Genomic DNA, 16,853 nt, shown 5'->3' on the forward strand with positions numbered 1-16,853 from the left:
ATGCTTCTTTGTGTGATTTTGTCTGTATAGCTTTGCTTTTACCATTTGTCCTAGGGCTCTCTCTGTCCATTTTTTTTTTTAAATATAGTTTTTAGCGCTTGTTATCATTGGTGGATTTGTTTTTTGGTTTGGTTGCTCTCTTTCTTTCTTTCTTTTCTATTTTGTTAAAATTACTTTTTAATTTTTTAATAATTTAAAATTTTTTTCAATTTAAGAACTTTATTTATTTTATTTTTTCTTTCTTTCTTTTTTTCTCCCTTTTGCTCTGAGCCGTGTGGCTGACAGGGTCCTGTTGCTCCGGACAGGTGTCAGGCCTGTGCCTCTGAGGAGGAAGAGCCGAGTTCAGGACATTGGATCACCAGAGACCTCCCAGCTCCACATAATATCAAATGGCGAGAACTCTCCCAGAGACCTCCATCTCAACGCTAAGACTCAGCTCCACTCAACAACCAGCAAGCTCCAGTGTTGGACACCCTATGCCAAACAACTAGCAAGACAGTAACACAACCCCACCCATTAGCAGAGAGGCTGCCTACAATCATAAGAAGGTCACAGACAGCCCAAAACACATCACAGGATGTGGTCTTGCCCACCAGAATGACAAGATCCAGCCTCATCAACCAGAACACAGGCACAAGTCCCCTCCACCAGGAGGCCTACACAACCCACTAAACCAAACTTAGACACTGGGGGAAGACACCAAAAACAATGGGAACTACAAACCTGCAGCCTGCAAAAAAGGAGACCCCAGGGCTTCCCTGGTGGCACAGTGGTTGAGAATCTGCCTGCCAATGCAGGGGACACGGGTTCAAGCCCTGGTCTGGGAAGATCCCACATGCCGCGGAGCAACTAGGCCCATGAGCCACAGCTACTGAGCCTGCGCGTCTGGAGCCTGTGCTCCACAACAAGACAGGCCGCGATAGTGAGAGGCCCGCGCACCGCGATGAAGAGTGGCCACCACTTGCCGCAACTAGAGTAAACCCTCGCACAGAAACAAAGACCCAACACAGCCAAAAATAAATAAATAATTAATTAAGACCACATATTAAAAATAAATAAATAAATAAAATCTTTTAAATAAAAAAAATTTAAAAAAAAGGAGACCCCAAACACAGTAAGTTAAGCAAGATGAGAAGACAGAGAAACACACAGCAGATGAAGGAGCAAGGTAAAACCCCACCAGACCAAACAAATGAAGAGGAAATAGGCAGTCTACCTGAAAAAGAATTCCGAGTAATGATAGTAAAGATGATCCAAAATCTTGGAAATAGAATGGAGAAAATACAAGAAACTATTAACAAGGAACTAGAAGAACTAAAGAGCAAACAAACAGTGATGAAGAACACAATAAATGAAATTAAAAATTCTCTAGAAAGAATCAGTAGCAGAATAACTGCGGCAGAACGGATAAGTGACCTGGAAGACAAAATAGTGGAAATAATGACTGCAGAGCAGAATAAAGAAAAAAGAATGAAAACAAGTGAGGACCGTCTTGGAGACCTCTGGGACAACATTAAACACACCAGCATTTGGATTATAGGGGTCCCAGAAGAAGAAGAGAAAAAGAAAGGGACTGAGAAAATATTTGAAGAGATTATAGTTGAAAACTTACCTAATATGGGAAAGGAAATAGTCAATCAAGTCCAGGAAGTGCAGAGAGTCCCATACAGGATAAATCCAAGGAGAAACATGCCAAGACACACATTAATCAAACTATCAAAAATTAAATACAAAGAACAAATATTAAAAGCAGCAAGGGAAAAGCAACAAATAACATACAAGGGAATCCCCATAAGGTTAACAGCTGATCTTTCAACAGAAACTTGCCACTCCATTCTGCAAGCCAGAATGGAGTGGCAAGATATATTTAAAGTGATGAAAGGGAAAAACCTACAACCACGATTACTCTACCCAGCAAGGATCTCATTCAGATTCAACAGAGATATTAAAACTTTTACAGACAAGCAAAAGCTAAGAGAACTCAGCACCACCAAACCACCTTTACAACAAATGCTAAAGGAACTTCTCTAGGCAGGAAACACAAGAGAAGGAAAAGACCTACAATAACAAACCCAACACAATTAAGAAAATGGTAATAGGAACACACATATTGATAACTACCTTAAATGTAAATGGTTAAAACGCTCCAACCAAAAGACACAGACTGGCTGAATGGATACAAAAACAAGACCCCATATATATGCTGTCTACAAGAGACCCACTTCAGACCTAGGGACACATACAGACTGAAAGTGAGGGGATGGAAAAAGATATTCTATGCAAATGGAAATCAGAAGAAAGCTGGAGTAGCAATTCTCATATCAGAAAAAAGAGACTTTAAAATAAAGACTATTACAAGAGACGAAGAAGGACAGTACATAATGATCAAGGGAGCAATCCAAGAAGAAGATATAACAATTGTAAATATTTATACACCCAACATAAGAGCACCTCAAAACATAAGGCAAATGCTAACAGCCATAAAAGGGGAAATCAACAGTAACACAATCATAGTAGGGGGCTTTAAAACCTCACTTCCACCAATGGACAGATCACCCAAAATGAAAATAAATAAGGAAACACAAGCTTTAAATGAAACATTAAACAAGATGCACTTAATTGATATTTATAGGACATCCCATATAAAAACAGCAGAATACACTTTTTCTCAAATGCTCATGGAATATTCTCCAGGATAGATCATATCTTGGGTCATAAATCAAGCCTTGGTAAATTTAAGAAAACTGAAATTGTATCAGGTATCTTTTCCAACCACAATGCTATGAGGCTAGATATCAATTACAGGAAAAAATCTGTAAAAAATACAAACACATGGAGGCTACACAGTACACTACTTAATAACCAAGAGATCACTGAAGAAATCAAAGAGGAAATCAAAAAATACCTAGAAACAAATGACAATGAAAAAACGATGACTGCAAACCTATGGGATGCAGCAAAAGCAGTTCTAAGAGGGAAGTTTATAACAATACAATCCTACCTGAAGAACAAGAAACATCTCAAATAAATAACCTAACCTCACATCTAAAGAAATTAGAGAAAGAAGAACAAAAACCCCACAAAGTTAGGAGAAGGAAAGAAATCATAAAGATCAGATCAGAAATAAATGAAAAAGAAATGACGGAAATGATAGCAAATATCAATAAAACTAAAAGTTGGTTCTTTGAGATGATACACAACATTGATAAACCATTAGCCAGACTCATCAAGAAAAAACAGGGGAAGATTTTGGGCCTCCTTGGTGGCGCAGTGGTTGAGAGTCCGCCTGCTGATGTGGGAGACGTGGGTTTGTGCCCCGGTCCGGCAGGATCCCGCATGCTGTGGAGCGGCTGGGACCGTGAGCCATGGCCGCTGAACCTGCGTGTCCGGAGCCTGTGCTCCGCAACAGGAGAGACCACAACAGTGAGTGGCCCACGTACTGCAAAAAAACAAAACAAAACAAAACAAAACAGAAGATTCAAATCAATAGAATTAGAAATGAAAAAGGAGAAGTAACAACTGACACTGCAGAAAAACAAAGGATCATGAGAGACTACTATAAGTGACTTAATGCCAATAAAATGGACAACCTGGAAGAAATTGGCAAATTGTTAGAAAAACACAACCTTCCAAGACTGAACCAGGAAGAAACAGAAAATATAAACAGACCAACCACAAGCACTGAAATTGAGACTGTGATTAAAAATCTTCCAACCAAAAAAAGCACAGGATCAGATGGCTTCACAGGCGAATTCTATCAAACATTTAGAGAAGAGCTAACACCTTCTCAAACTCTTCCAAAATACAACAGAGGGAGGAACACCACCAAACTCATTCTACGAGGCCACCATCATCCTGATACCAAAACCAGACAAAGATGTCACAAAGAAAAAAAACTACAGGCCAATATCACTGATGAATATAGATACAAAAATCCTCAACAAAATACTAGCAAGCAGAACCCAACAGCACATTAAAAGGATTATACATCATGATCAAGTGGGCTTTACCCCAAGAATGCAAGGATTCTTCAATATATGCAAATCAATCAATGTGATAAACCATATTAACAAATTGAAGGAGAAAAATCATATGATCATCTCAATAGACGCAGAAAAAGCTTTTGACAAAATCCAACACTCATTTATGATAACAACCCTCCAGAAAGTAGGCATAGAGGGAACTAACCTCAATAAAATAAAGGCCATATATGACAAACCCACAGCCAACATCATCCTCAATGGTGAAAAACTGAAACCATTTCCACTAAGATCAGGAAGAAGACAAGGTTGCTCACTCACACCACTATTATTCAACATTGTTTTGGAAGTTTTAGTCACAGCAATCAGAGAAGATAAAGAAATAAAAGGAATCCAAGTTGGAAAAGAAGTAAAGCTGTCACTGTTTGCAGATGACATGATACTATACATAGAGAATCCTAAAGATGCCACCAGAAAACTACTAGAGCTAATCAATGAATTTGGTAAAGTAGCAAGGATACAAAATTAATGCACAGAAATCTCTTGCATTCCTATACACTAATAATGAAAAATCTGAAAGAGAAATTAAGGAAACACTCCCATTTACCATTGCAACAAAAAGAATAATATACCTAGAAATAAACCTACCTAAGGAGACAAAAGACCTGTATGCAGAAAACTATAAGACACTGATGAAAGAAATTAAAGATGAGAAAAACAGATGGAGAGATATACCATGTTCTTGTATTGGAAGAATCAACATTGTGAAAATGACTATACTACCCAAAGCAATCTACAGATTCAATGCAATCCATATCAAATTACCAATGGCATTTTTCACAGAACTAGAACAAAAAACTTCACAATTTGTATGGAAACACAAAAGACTCCGAAGAGCCAAAGCAATCTTGAGAAAGAAAAATGGAGCTGGAGGAATCAGGCTCCTGGATTTTAGACTATACTACAAAGCTACAGTAATCAAGGCAGTATGGTACTGGCAGAAAAATAGAAATATACATCAATGGAACAGGATAGAAAGCCCAAGAAAGAAACCCACGCACATATGGTCACCTTAAGTTTGATAAAGTAGGCAAGAATATACAATGGAGAAAAGACACCCTCTTCAATAAGTGGTGCTGGGAAAACTGGAAAGCTACATGTAAAAGAATGTAATTAGAACACTCCCTAATACCATACACAAAAATAAACTCAAAATGGATTAAAGACGTAAATGTAAGGCCAGACACCATCAAACTCTTAGAGGAAAACATAGGTAGAACACTCTGTGACATAAGTCACAGCAAGATCCTTTTTGACCCACCTCCTAGGGAAATGGAAATAAAAACAAAAATAAACAAATGGGGCCTAATGAAACTTAAAAGCTTTGCACAGCAAAGGAAATCATAAACAAGACGAAAAGACAACCCTCAGAATGGGAGAAAATATTTGCAAATGAAGCAACTGACAAAGGATTCATCTCCAAAATTTACAAGCAGCTCATGCAGCTCAATATCAAAAAAACAAACAACCCAACCCAAAAATGGGCAGATGACCTAAATCGACATTTCTCCAAAGAAGATATCTCCAAAGATTGCCAAATCTCCAAAGATTGCCAACAAACACATGAAAGAATGCTCATCATCACTAATCATTAGAGAAATGCAAATCAAAAGTACAATGAGGTATCACCTCACACCAGTCAGAATGGCCATTATCGAAAAATCTACAAACAGTAAATGCTGGAGAGGGTGTGGAGAAAAGGGAACCCTCTTTCACTGTTGGTGGCAATGTAAATTGATACAGCCACTATGGAGAACAGTATGGAGTTTCCTTAAAAAACTAAAAAGAGAACTACCATATGACCCAGCAATCCCACTACTGGGCATATACCCTGAGAAAACCATAATTCAAAAAGAGTCATATATCACAATGTTCACTGCAGCTCTATTTACAACAGCCAGGACATGGAAGCAACCTAAGTGTCCAGCGACAGATGAATGGGTAAAGAAAATGTGGCACATATATACAATGAAGTATTACTCAGCCATAAAAAGAAATGAAATTGAGTTATTTGTAGTGAGGTGGATGGACTTAGAGTCTGTCATACAGAGTGAAGTAAGCCAGAAGGAGAAATACAAATACCATATGCTAACACATATATATGCAATCTAAGGAAAAAAAAAATGGTCATGAAGAACCCAGGGGCAGGACGGGAATAGAGTCACAGACCTACTAGAGAATGGACTTGACATGGGTAGGGGGAAGGGTAAGCTGGGACAAAGTGAGAGAGTGTCATGGACATATATACACTACCAAATGTAAATCCAATAGCTAGTGGGAAGCAGCTGCATAGCACAGGGAGATCAGCTCGGTGCTTTGTGACAGCCTGGAGGGGTGGGATAGGGAGGGTGGGAGGGAGGGAGGCTCAAGAGGGAAGAGATATGGGGATATATATATATGTATAGCTGATTCACTTTGTTATAAAGCAGAAACTGACACACCATTGCAAAGCAGTTATACTCCAATAAAGATGTTTAAAATTTTTATATATATGTAAATTAAAAGAGAAAAAAATAATACAGGATACCAGAATATCTGAGACTCATGAAAGAATCTGATAAAATTGATGAAATCCAGTTTATTCTGACAGTCTGCTTGCTACTCTTTGGTAGAAGCCAAACAAGGGAGATTTTCATTATCTGGCCCCTTCACTAAATTCTATACATGTGTATACATCATCTACAAGCAAGAAAATAGGGCAATGTTATCCCAAAAGTCCTGTGAAAAGGTCTCCAATGAATTTGGACTTAATATTATGCATCTGGCTTTTTTATTAAAAGCAATATGGGAAACATCTAATCCGAGAACATTTATAGCTCTTTTGCAAAACCCCACTGAGTTGTTTATTATACCCAATGTCCCATACATAGGATCCATGTAATATCTCCTAGAGTTTAGTGTAAGCAAAAATCATCTTTTTCATTTAACAAATGAGAAACTTTTTAAAGAAACATATAAACTAGTAATCTGAAAAAAAATAGGAGATTCGTTTGTTGGATAAAGTAAATTTTGAGATATCACAATTCCCTATGCTAAATTCCCAAAGCAATACGTTTGCAATCAGAAAAGACTGAAATCCAGTTAACTGGAACCTTTCATTAAATGGAATGATGTTCTACTGCTTTCGAAAAGAGAAAATAAATAACAAGATATGCAAAAATCAGATTCTGGGGGATCTAAGATAAATTAGAAATGGTCCCTGACTCCATTCACCTCAAAATTAGCCTAGTAGGGGAGTTGAAATGTACAAATAAAATGACAAAATATAGAAACATAGAAAATGAGAAGTAGCATCCCAAGACTTATAGATAAAGAATTCCGGGAGTTCAGAGAAATGAACTAGTGCCCAGGTATTTAGAATGTCTGATGTTCTTATTCTTTACTAAATGTTCAAGTTTCCATCTAGAATTATTTATCTCCAGTCTAAAGAACTTCCCTTAGCATTTCTTGTGGTGCAGGTCCCTTGGTAGCAAATTCTCCCTGTTTTTTTACCTGAAAATGTAATTTGTCTTCATTCTTTTTATTAAATTGATGTATAATTTACATATCATTAGTTTTAGGTGCACAATGTAATGTGATACTTGAATATTGTATATATTGCAAAATGATCACCACAGTAAGTCCAGCCTTCCTTCTTGAATAATGTTTTTGCTGGGTATAGAATTCTAGGTTGACAGTTCATTTTTTTCCAGATGCTATTCTACTCTTTTCTGTCCTCAGTGATTTCTGATGAGAAGCCAACTATTATATACCTACCATCTAACAGATCTTTGAGGCTTTGTTCATTTCCCCCCATCTTTCTTTTTTTTCTCTTGGATAATTAATATTCATTGATTTGAGATCACTTACTCTTTCCTCTGTTATGTCCACTCAGCTGTTTTTCAGTTCTAGAACTTCCATTTGGTCTTTTTTTGTTTCTGTTTTACTGCCAAGACTTTCCCTTTCTCTGCTGAGATTTTCATGCATTGAAAACATGTTTTACTTCATTGATAACTGTTATAATAGCTGTTTTGAAACCCTTGTATATTAATTCCAACACCTGGTTTGCCTTGATGTTGGAAACAACAGATCGTCTTTTCAACTGAGAATGTGTTTCATTTTCCTGGTTCTTTGTATATCAAATAATTTTGGATTGTAATCTGTGTTGTGGAGACTTTGGATTCTGTTATTTTTCTCTTGTGAGTATTTTTTTGTTTTAGTGATTCTTTTATTTAAAAATTTTTTTTGGCTAGTCTCTAACTGTAAACATTTCTTTTTGTATAGATCTTTTGCTTTCAGTTGGGCTGGGCTGAGTCTATTCTAGGCGTGTATGGTTCAAAGGTCAATCATAGATGTAGGCAGACAAATATCTGGAGACCTTCTGTCTGGCTCTTTCTTTTGCACACCACACTCTCTTCAGCATTCCCAGTTTCCCATTTTCTCTTTTCTGATTCACCAGACCACAAAGGCTACAGGTTTTTCTGTGTCTGCACCATTGTCATCCATTTTGCACTGCAAAGACTGCATTTACTCCCTGGTTGAAAGGGACTTAGTTGTATAGCTCCTTGTCTCCCTTCTCCAAGTGAGTATGGGTTATTTGTAAGGGTGGTATGGAGAAAGAAGTGTAGGGCATTCTAAGCTATTTAAGGAAAGGTATGTATGTAAGAAAGCATATGAACAGTGAGATGAAGTGAGGTGGGAAATAATGATGAAATGTTAAGTTAGGATTAAATTATGTAACTTGTTGAATGCTAGCTATGCCTAGGAGTATGACCAATAAAATACACATTTCAGGTAGAAGGATGATATGCTCATATCTATATTTTAGCTTGAGATAAATCTATCTGTACTGTTTAAAATGAACTGCAATATAGAGAATGATGGGAGGTAGGGAGAGTAGTAAGGTAGCAGTTTCAGTAGTGCAGGTGGGAGGTAATGAGGTCTTAACTAGGCTACTGGCAGAGGGAATAGAAAGGAAGAAATAGAAATGAAATGATTTAGCAAATGACTTACTGATGACTCTAAAATTCATCAATAATCTGAATTACCACAAAAGAATAAATCTTCCTGTTATTAGGCAGGGAGTATCCCTTTCATTATTTATTTAATAGTGAGGACTACTATAAAAGCAAATCAATGTAAAATTACTCTTTAGATGTATAAGTCTGGTTCATCTGGTGAGCAACAGATAATTATAGACTGTAGTTATCTATATCAGATACCATATAGCAGGTATCCTTCTATCAGGATATACCTATATGGTGGGAAATGAAAACCAAACTTATTTCCCACACCCACAACCTAGTAGGGTGTAAAGCTGCCATTAATGCAAGCCCAGTTATAGGACTGTTCATACTACTGTCTCATCAATACTTCTATAACCAAAGAATCTGAACTGTAGACTGGAAAAGAACTAAAACCTCTTTTTGATTGATACTGCAAAAACAAAATTGACTTTCAAGCCATCATAGGTTCAATCCCCTGGTCAGGGAACTAAGATCCTACATGCCGTGAGGAGCAGCTCCCTGCACCCCCCCACCCCCCCCAAAAGTAGAAGTCTTTTCAAGGGTGATAAGGCATACATAAAACATCGCCAAACATACAAAGAAACAAAGGTAAAAACAAAAATAAGCACATTAAATACATGTGTTTTGATCTTGCAATTTCTAAGAATTTATCTAAAGGAAGGCATGCTATGCTTTATGATTAACTTACATGCACAAACAATTTTCTATAGGATGTTCACTACAGTGTTATTTATGATAGGGAAATGAGAGACAACTTAAATATCCCATAATAGGGTATTGGTAACTTAAGAGAGTATGGCAATATGACAGAATATTATACAGTTAATGAAATAGAGATGGTTACTTAAAGACATTGAAAATAGTCTATAAAACATAACTAGGTTTAAAAAGTATACTACATCTAGAATAATCCCAGTTTTGCTAAAAACAATGCACATAAATCTAATAAAAAAGATTGAAAGACTAATAAATAAAATGTTAAATGAAAATGTATATATTCCAGATTTTCTACTACAAGCATATTTCACTCAACATCACTTTCATAATCTGAAAAAAATTACATTGAGTTACTAAAAAAGAGTCGCATATGCCCTTTACCCACATGCAATATACTCTAGATATTCTTGCTCTGATGGCTACACATAAATCTTCTGTTCTGTCACTGCAGTTCTGAATGAGTCTGGCAAAGATAATTCTGAATGTCTATCAATAGTCAGTCACCTGGGAGGGATTACATCAAACTGTTATGAGTTTGGGGACCCAAATGACCGCCCTCTATTGCGGACCAATACTAAAGTAAGACTATGTGTGTCCTAGGCAATATTTGTTCTCTAGAGGTGAGAGGCTAGTGCATTAACCAGGTTTTATATTAAATGTCTTCATCATTTGTGAGCAGCCAGATGGTTGGTAATATGTGTAGATATTTTGAAACATAGGCTGGCTGATTTCAATTAGCTTTGAAGTGAGACAAATGATAGTGCAGATCTAAGCCCAGGGGTACTGAGAGAATATTTTCTTTCAGATGAATACCCCAACCTAGAGTTCCCAATTATATAACAAAGCTAATGGGTTATCCTGGAACATGTGCTGTTAGAAAGAATCTCTGTTATGAAGCACCTAACTGGGCAAATAATTCATGCCCAGGGTCAGGAAAACCAGCTAATGTGAGGAAAGGGAAGTTTTTTTAAAAAAAACCCAGTATAGTCTATATGCTTGTGTTTCAGAGTGCACTAAGGTTTGCGAGGGATTTCGACAGCAAATAAAAATACTTCTATGGGAAGGTGAAGTAGTTTTGGGCCAAATCAAAGGCTCTGCCTGAAAAGATTAGTAACTGAACAAATGTTGGCTTTTCCAGGCTTCGCATACAATGCCAATTTTATGTCATTTTCCTCAAGATGCCAGCTGTGCTGTTCCTGATGATTCTCCTCTCTACTACACTGAGAAAAAGGACACAGAAGAGTCCTTGAGAATGTCACTATGTGGGCATATCTTGGCCTCAAAAATTCAGACAAGTCAGGATAGAATGGAATTAATTCTCTTTTTCAAAATAGGCTGAGAATCTAAAATTTACTTTCATTTATGAATCATAGGGATCTAACGGTCATTGAGAAAAGTGATTTGACTCCAAGTCTCCCAAAGAAATCAAATGAGTTATCTTTTTTTTTTTTTTTTTTTTGCGGTACGCGGGCCTCTCACTGCCGTGGCCTCTCCCGCCGCGGAGCACAGGCTGCGGACGCGCAGGCTCAGCGGCACATGGCTCACGGGCCCATGGCTCACGGGCCAAGCCGCTGCGCGGCACGTGGGATCCTCCCGGACCGGGGCACGAACCCGCGTCCCCTGCATCGGCAGGCGGACCTTCAACCACTGCGCCACCAGGGAAGCCCCAAATGAGTTATCTTTTTAAAAACATAAAGTAAAACAGAAACATAAATAAAAATTAAACATAATTTTAACTTTTAATTTTCTTTCACAGGAAACAGTTCACTTTCTTTTTCCCTTCTTGTTAGCTACATTGCTAATGAAATCCCTGATGTTAAGCAAATTAAATGGTTTTTAATGCTTGTTTCATCCCATTCAGTGACTAAGATGCTTATTATTAACTGCTAAATGCATACCATACTATAGGTACTATACCAGGTACTTCATACACATTATTGCTAATCACTAACTATCCCAATGACCTTATGTAGGTAACTATTTTCAGTTTACAGACTAATGAATTGAGAGTCAAAGAAATTAAGTAACCTGACCAAGATCACACAGTCCAGGTCCCACTCCAAAACCCATGCCCTCTCCATATAACCATAATTAAATGGAAAGATCTCTGTTAGTCAATTGCTCTCAGTGACTCAATTATCTTACAATGAAGAAACAATGAAAGACCGCTATGGCTTGAGACAAAGCATGGAGTTTCCACTAATAAAGGGGCACATCTTCCAGATGCAATTTTCTTTCTCATAGGATAAATAACCATTCTGAAATAGTCTGAAGTGGCCAAATAAATGGCAAACAGCTAATCTTTTTTTTTTAATGCTTAATTTTTTTTTTTTTTTTGGCCGCACCATGCAGCACGTGGGGAACTTAGTTCCCTGACCAGGGATCGAACCCATGCCCCCTCCAGTGGAAGCGTGCAGTCTTAACCATTGGACCGCCAGGGAAGTTCCCCAAACAGCCAATCTTATAGGCAAAAAGGCAAACACAGTAAGGAGACAGGAGCTACAAGGTAATAAGGGCAATTATTTAGACTCCTCCTACTCAAAATGTGGTCCAGTAACCTGCAGCATTGGTACACACATGCTGGCTTGTTAGAAATGCAGACTCTCAGGCCCCACTCCAGACCTACTAAATCAGTGTTTTAAAAGATCAGTATGTTCATGAAAGCTTGAGAAGCAACTGTTTTAATTATAATTAAGCTAGTAATGACTAAATGATGCTCAAAACTAGTCTGAAGGGGTAGAAATTAGCCTATGGCCAACAATACTTCCAGGAAAAAAACAAGTATTTTCATGCATTTCCATCAGGTGATTAATTCTGTAAATTATGAACAGTAGCTTTACAGGCTCCGGACGCGCCGGCTCAGCGGCCATGGCTCACGGGCCCAGCCGCTCTGCGGCATGTGGGATCTTCCCGGACCGGGGCACGAATCCGTGTCCCCTGTATCGGCAGGCGGACTCTCAACCACTGCGCCACCAGGGAAGCCCCTGCACAGTAGCTTTTGCTTCACTTGCTAAGACCACTTTTGCAGCAAATTTTGAAGTCATTATTCCATTCTTTGATTCCTACCTGGTAAGAACTTAGTTTCATCTCTCACTTTTCGCCCACTCATTCTTAGAAAACATTCAAGTCTAAACAGAAAAGCAATAGCACGTGCCTAGTCAGAGTTTTACCTTAGATTGATGAGGGCCAAAGGGCCGTGATATGACCTACAGGAATGAAATGCATTTATAAGCAATAGCTGCCCTCACCTAAATTCAAGGTTCTCCTTATGATTTAACTATAGTAGCAAGCAACCTGGATATCACCCTACAAAACAGAATTTTCTCTATCAACGGTGGTCTCTAATACCATGGCTAACCGAAAGGATTTATGATTTGTCAAGACAAAAGATCTTGTAAAAATATCTTACTTCTCTTATACATCTAGCTGCTACCCAAACCATTAAGACTAGTGGGAAGAGTAAAATGCATCTGATTATAGAGAGAAGACAATTATAATTAAGTAATTGATTGAAAATAAAATTACCACTGTCCTGTTACATAAACTAAAACATAAAATTACTGAGGGATGCCTCTCCTCACTGAAAACAGGAGCTTCGTCAGACAGTTAAAAACAACCTGCTTGAAATAACTGACCAGATACAATGTGTTAATTTTAAAGGGAGAACAATAGCCTCGCTTGAGAGATTTTTTTAAAACTTATTATTTACAATTGTTAGGTTTATAAAGTACTCATGTGGGACAACAATAAAGACTACCTCTGAGTTGAAATCTATGCCTTTGAGTATAATTTAAGGGAATTCTCTCTTAAACCAACATTCTTACTTTTTGTCAGGGTTATTCTTTATCATATATAAACATAAAAAATATCTGAGTCAAAATCCTCAAAAAGCTTAAAAATTAGGTAGAATATTGTTTTTTTCTACTTTAACTCCAAGAATCTCTCTAACCAAAGAAAAACAAATTCAGACAGCGATACTGAGACACTATGTGGTTTCTAATTCCAGATTCTTCTACTTCATCATAATCTTATAAATCTAACATTCTTATACCCTACAACAAAAAGGACTGAAAAAGACTAGTGTCACCCAGATAATACCATAAAAACAAGAAAAGATTAGTAATACAATTCAATGTTTAAATTATAATAAAAGTTTCTTAATTGGTTTTCACTAATACAGCATTCTTTTGTCTGATGGTGCCTTCTGTCTTTGCTTTTCTCCTTCAACAGGATTGTTGACCTTGCTTAAAAGAGGGCTGATTTGTCTCTGACTTATCAGATGGTAAAAGTCTGCCTAATTTGAGTAAGCTCTTAAAAAAATGCTGCTTTAGAAAGGTCAATTAGTTCTAAACAAAGGCATTCAGTTCAGTAAGCATCTCCTATAGAGACAGGTCCTACAGGGATAAGCCAATATTTCCTGTTGTGCTCTAGTGTATAAAGGGGCAAAGGAAGCTGTAAGTGAATGCACACATTACCAGCTGGAGTCCCCAGAGTTTATAATTTCTGACAGCACTTACAGGAGATTTCCACTGAGCTGCTACACCAGCATTTTCTAAGATTTTGCTGAATTATGCCATTTGTAGGGAGAGGGGTGTTTAAAGACACATCCAATCCATCACAAAATCTGGATGTTTTTTCCTCCACAGTGATTTCTGGTCTTGCCCATCTATTTCCACTTCTACAGTTGCACCATTCATGTTTACAGTGTTCTGGCATCTTCTGAGCTGGTGTCTTTGCCTCTAGGCCCTCTCACTCCATCCATATACACTCATTAAAATAATGTTCCTCAACTAATTTAATCATGTAACTTGTCTGTTCAGAAAATAACCATGACTTCCTGTTTCTCAGGGCACTGAACCCAAATTTCTTAACTTGGGTCTCAAAACCCTCCACACTTCAAATCAATTACTATCTCCACTTTAAAGATGAAGCACTTTGAGATATTGACCAGGGTCACACAGTTAGTAGAGGAGTTGGGATTTCAGCCCAGGCTATCTGGTTTCAAAGTTTATGCTCTCAAGCATTATACTACATTACCCCTGTTAAGAGTCTGGTGTGTGATGTTACCTTGCAATTGCCTTTATGGGTCTCTGGATAGTTCCCCCACTACATTATTCTCTGAGACAGTCCACTTCTTTGATATGTTCACACAAAGGCTATACAAAGTAGACAACTTAATGTTTCATTGACTGGTGTTACACTAGGATGATTGTTCAGGTCTCTGAATGTATAAGGTGGTTAAAATGGTTTTTGTCTATTCATAACCTCATCTGCTAAAGGGTTTGTGCATTTCCTTGTCTAACAATAGCTGCGGTTTTAAATTCTCCTATATGCTGTTCTGGTCTAGAAATATGCAATGGTGCAATCTCAGCAGAGGTTTATGAAGAAAAAATCAAATAACTAATGGAAGACCAGTCCTGATGTGTTAAAGGTAATCCTAGAAATAAAACAAGTAGGAAGGCTACATCAAGCATGATGTTATGTAATCTCTAGCACTTGCAACGCTTAAATTCGAAATAACATTTAATACACTGTTTTCTATACATGATGAAGCCAACAAAGTAAATAAAGGGGGAGCCCTTGCTGAGAAGGCATTGTGAATATACATTTCATGAGAGAAATCAGCTACCCATAGCCTTGTTAAATCCTACGTAAAGTTTGTGTAAATTAAATATTCATGCTTAGCATTGTGCTCTAAGTATTTGATCAATCCTTAACTAAGAAATAAAGAAGGAAATCAATACTTTCCTTTTAATTCTGTCGAGTTTGCAGCAACTGAAAATAAAAGGATATGTGGGTGATATTATACAGACAGAAAGACCATAACCAGGAACAGAAGAGTCTCTCTCCTCTTCTTTCTCTTGTAGTTTTTCACCATTATCAGTTAAATTTACCTGAGATGTTTCAAAAGAAATCTGAAACATTATCATTTACAAATCTACAGAGATTAACCATATAAACATATATGATAGAGTTGCCAATATAAAGAATTAAGCATCCATATGTTCTTTCATTAACAAAAACCCATTGTTCTAAGGTTTTGGAACTAACAAGTTTATGTCCCAAGTTCAGGATATACCAATAGGCCTGTTTTTATTTTTTTTTAATTTTTTTTCAAGTGCAACTTATTTATTTTTTAACATCTTTATTGGAGTATAACTGCTTTACAATGTTGTATTAGTTTCTGCTGTATAACAAAGTGAATCAGCTATATGTATACATATATCCCCATATACCCTCCCTCTTGTGTCTCCCTCCCACCCTTCCTATCCCACCCCTCTAGGTGGTCACAAAGCACGGAGCTGATCTCCCTGTGCTACGCAGCTGCTTCCCATTAGCTATCTATCTATTTTACATTGGTAGTGTATATATGTCAATGCTACTCTCTCACTTCGTCCCAGCTTACCCTTCCCCCTCCCCGTGTCCTCAAGTCCATTCTCTACCTGTGTCTTTATTCCTGTCCTGCCCCTAAGCTTGTCAGAACCTTTTTTTTTTTTTTAAGATTTCATATATATGTGTGTTAGCATACGGTATTTGTTCTTCTCTTTCTGACTTACTTCACTCTGTATGACAGACTCTAGGTCCATCCATCTCACTACAAATAGTTCAATTTCGTTTCTTTTTATGGCTGAGTAATATTCCATTGTATGTATGTGCCACATCTTCTTTAGCCATTCATCTGTCGATGGACACTTAGGTTGCTTCCATGTCCTGGCTATCGTAAATAGTTAGGCCTGTTTTTAAAATAAGACAATGAATAACTTTGAAACTAGATCCACAGATAATCAGCTACTCCAGAGGATGCTAAGGAAACTGAAAGCCAAGATGACACCTACTTTCTCTATTATTTTCAGAGTAGTCTGAATGCAAACTTGGAGGAGAGTTCAAAGCCCAAAGTAAATCTGTCTAATTAAAAGAGAGTTGGAGGAAGTTCTGCATAAATATGTTTCTGGATGTAGAAAAGAGCTATTGTGAGAAAAACCTCACTCTTTATAAGTCAACATGAAAACTGAGGATAACTTCACACTACTAGAATAACAATACTAGCTATCACTTACTGTCAAGAACTTTTATTATCTCCTTTAATCCC

At 37.4% G+C, this 16,853-nt stretch overlaps 1 protein-coding gene across 9 annotated transcripts in view; it reads right to left on the reverse strand.

Annotated features, from left to right (window-relative positions):
- Window positions 1-16,853, reverse strand: part of PEAK1 (pseudopodium enriched atypical kinase 1) — a 295,845-nt gene that overhangs the window by 94,824 nt on the left and 184,168 nt on the right. The gene's annotated exons all lie outside the window — the stretch shown is intronic.

This window comes from Globicephala melas, chromosome 2, assembly GCF_963455315.2.
Source record: "Globicephala melas chromosome 2, mGloMel1.2, whole genome shotgun sequence".
NCBI lineage: Eukaryota > Metazoa > Chordata > Mammalia > Artiodactyla > Delphinidae > Globicephala > Globicephala melas.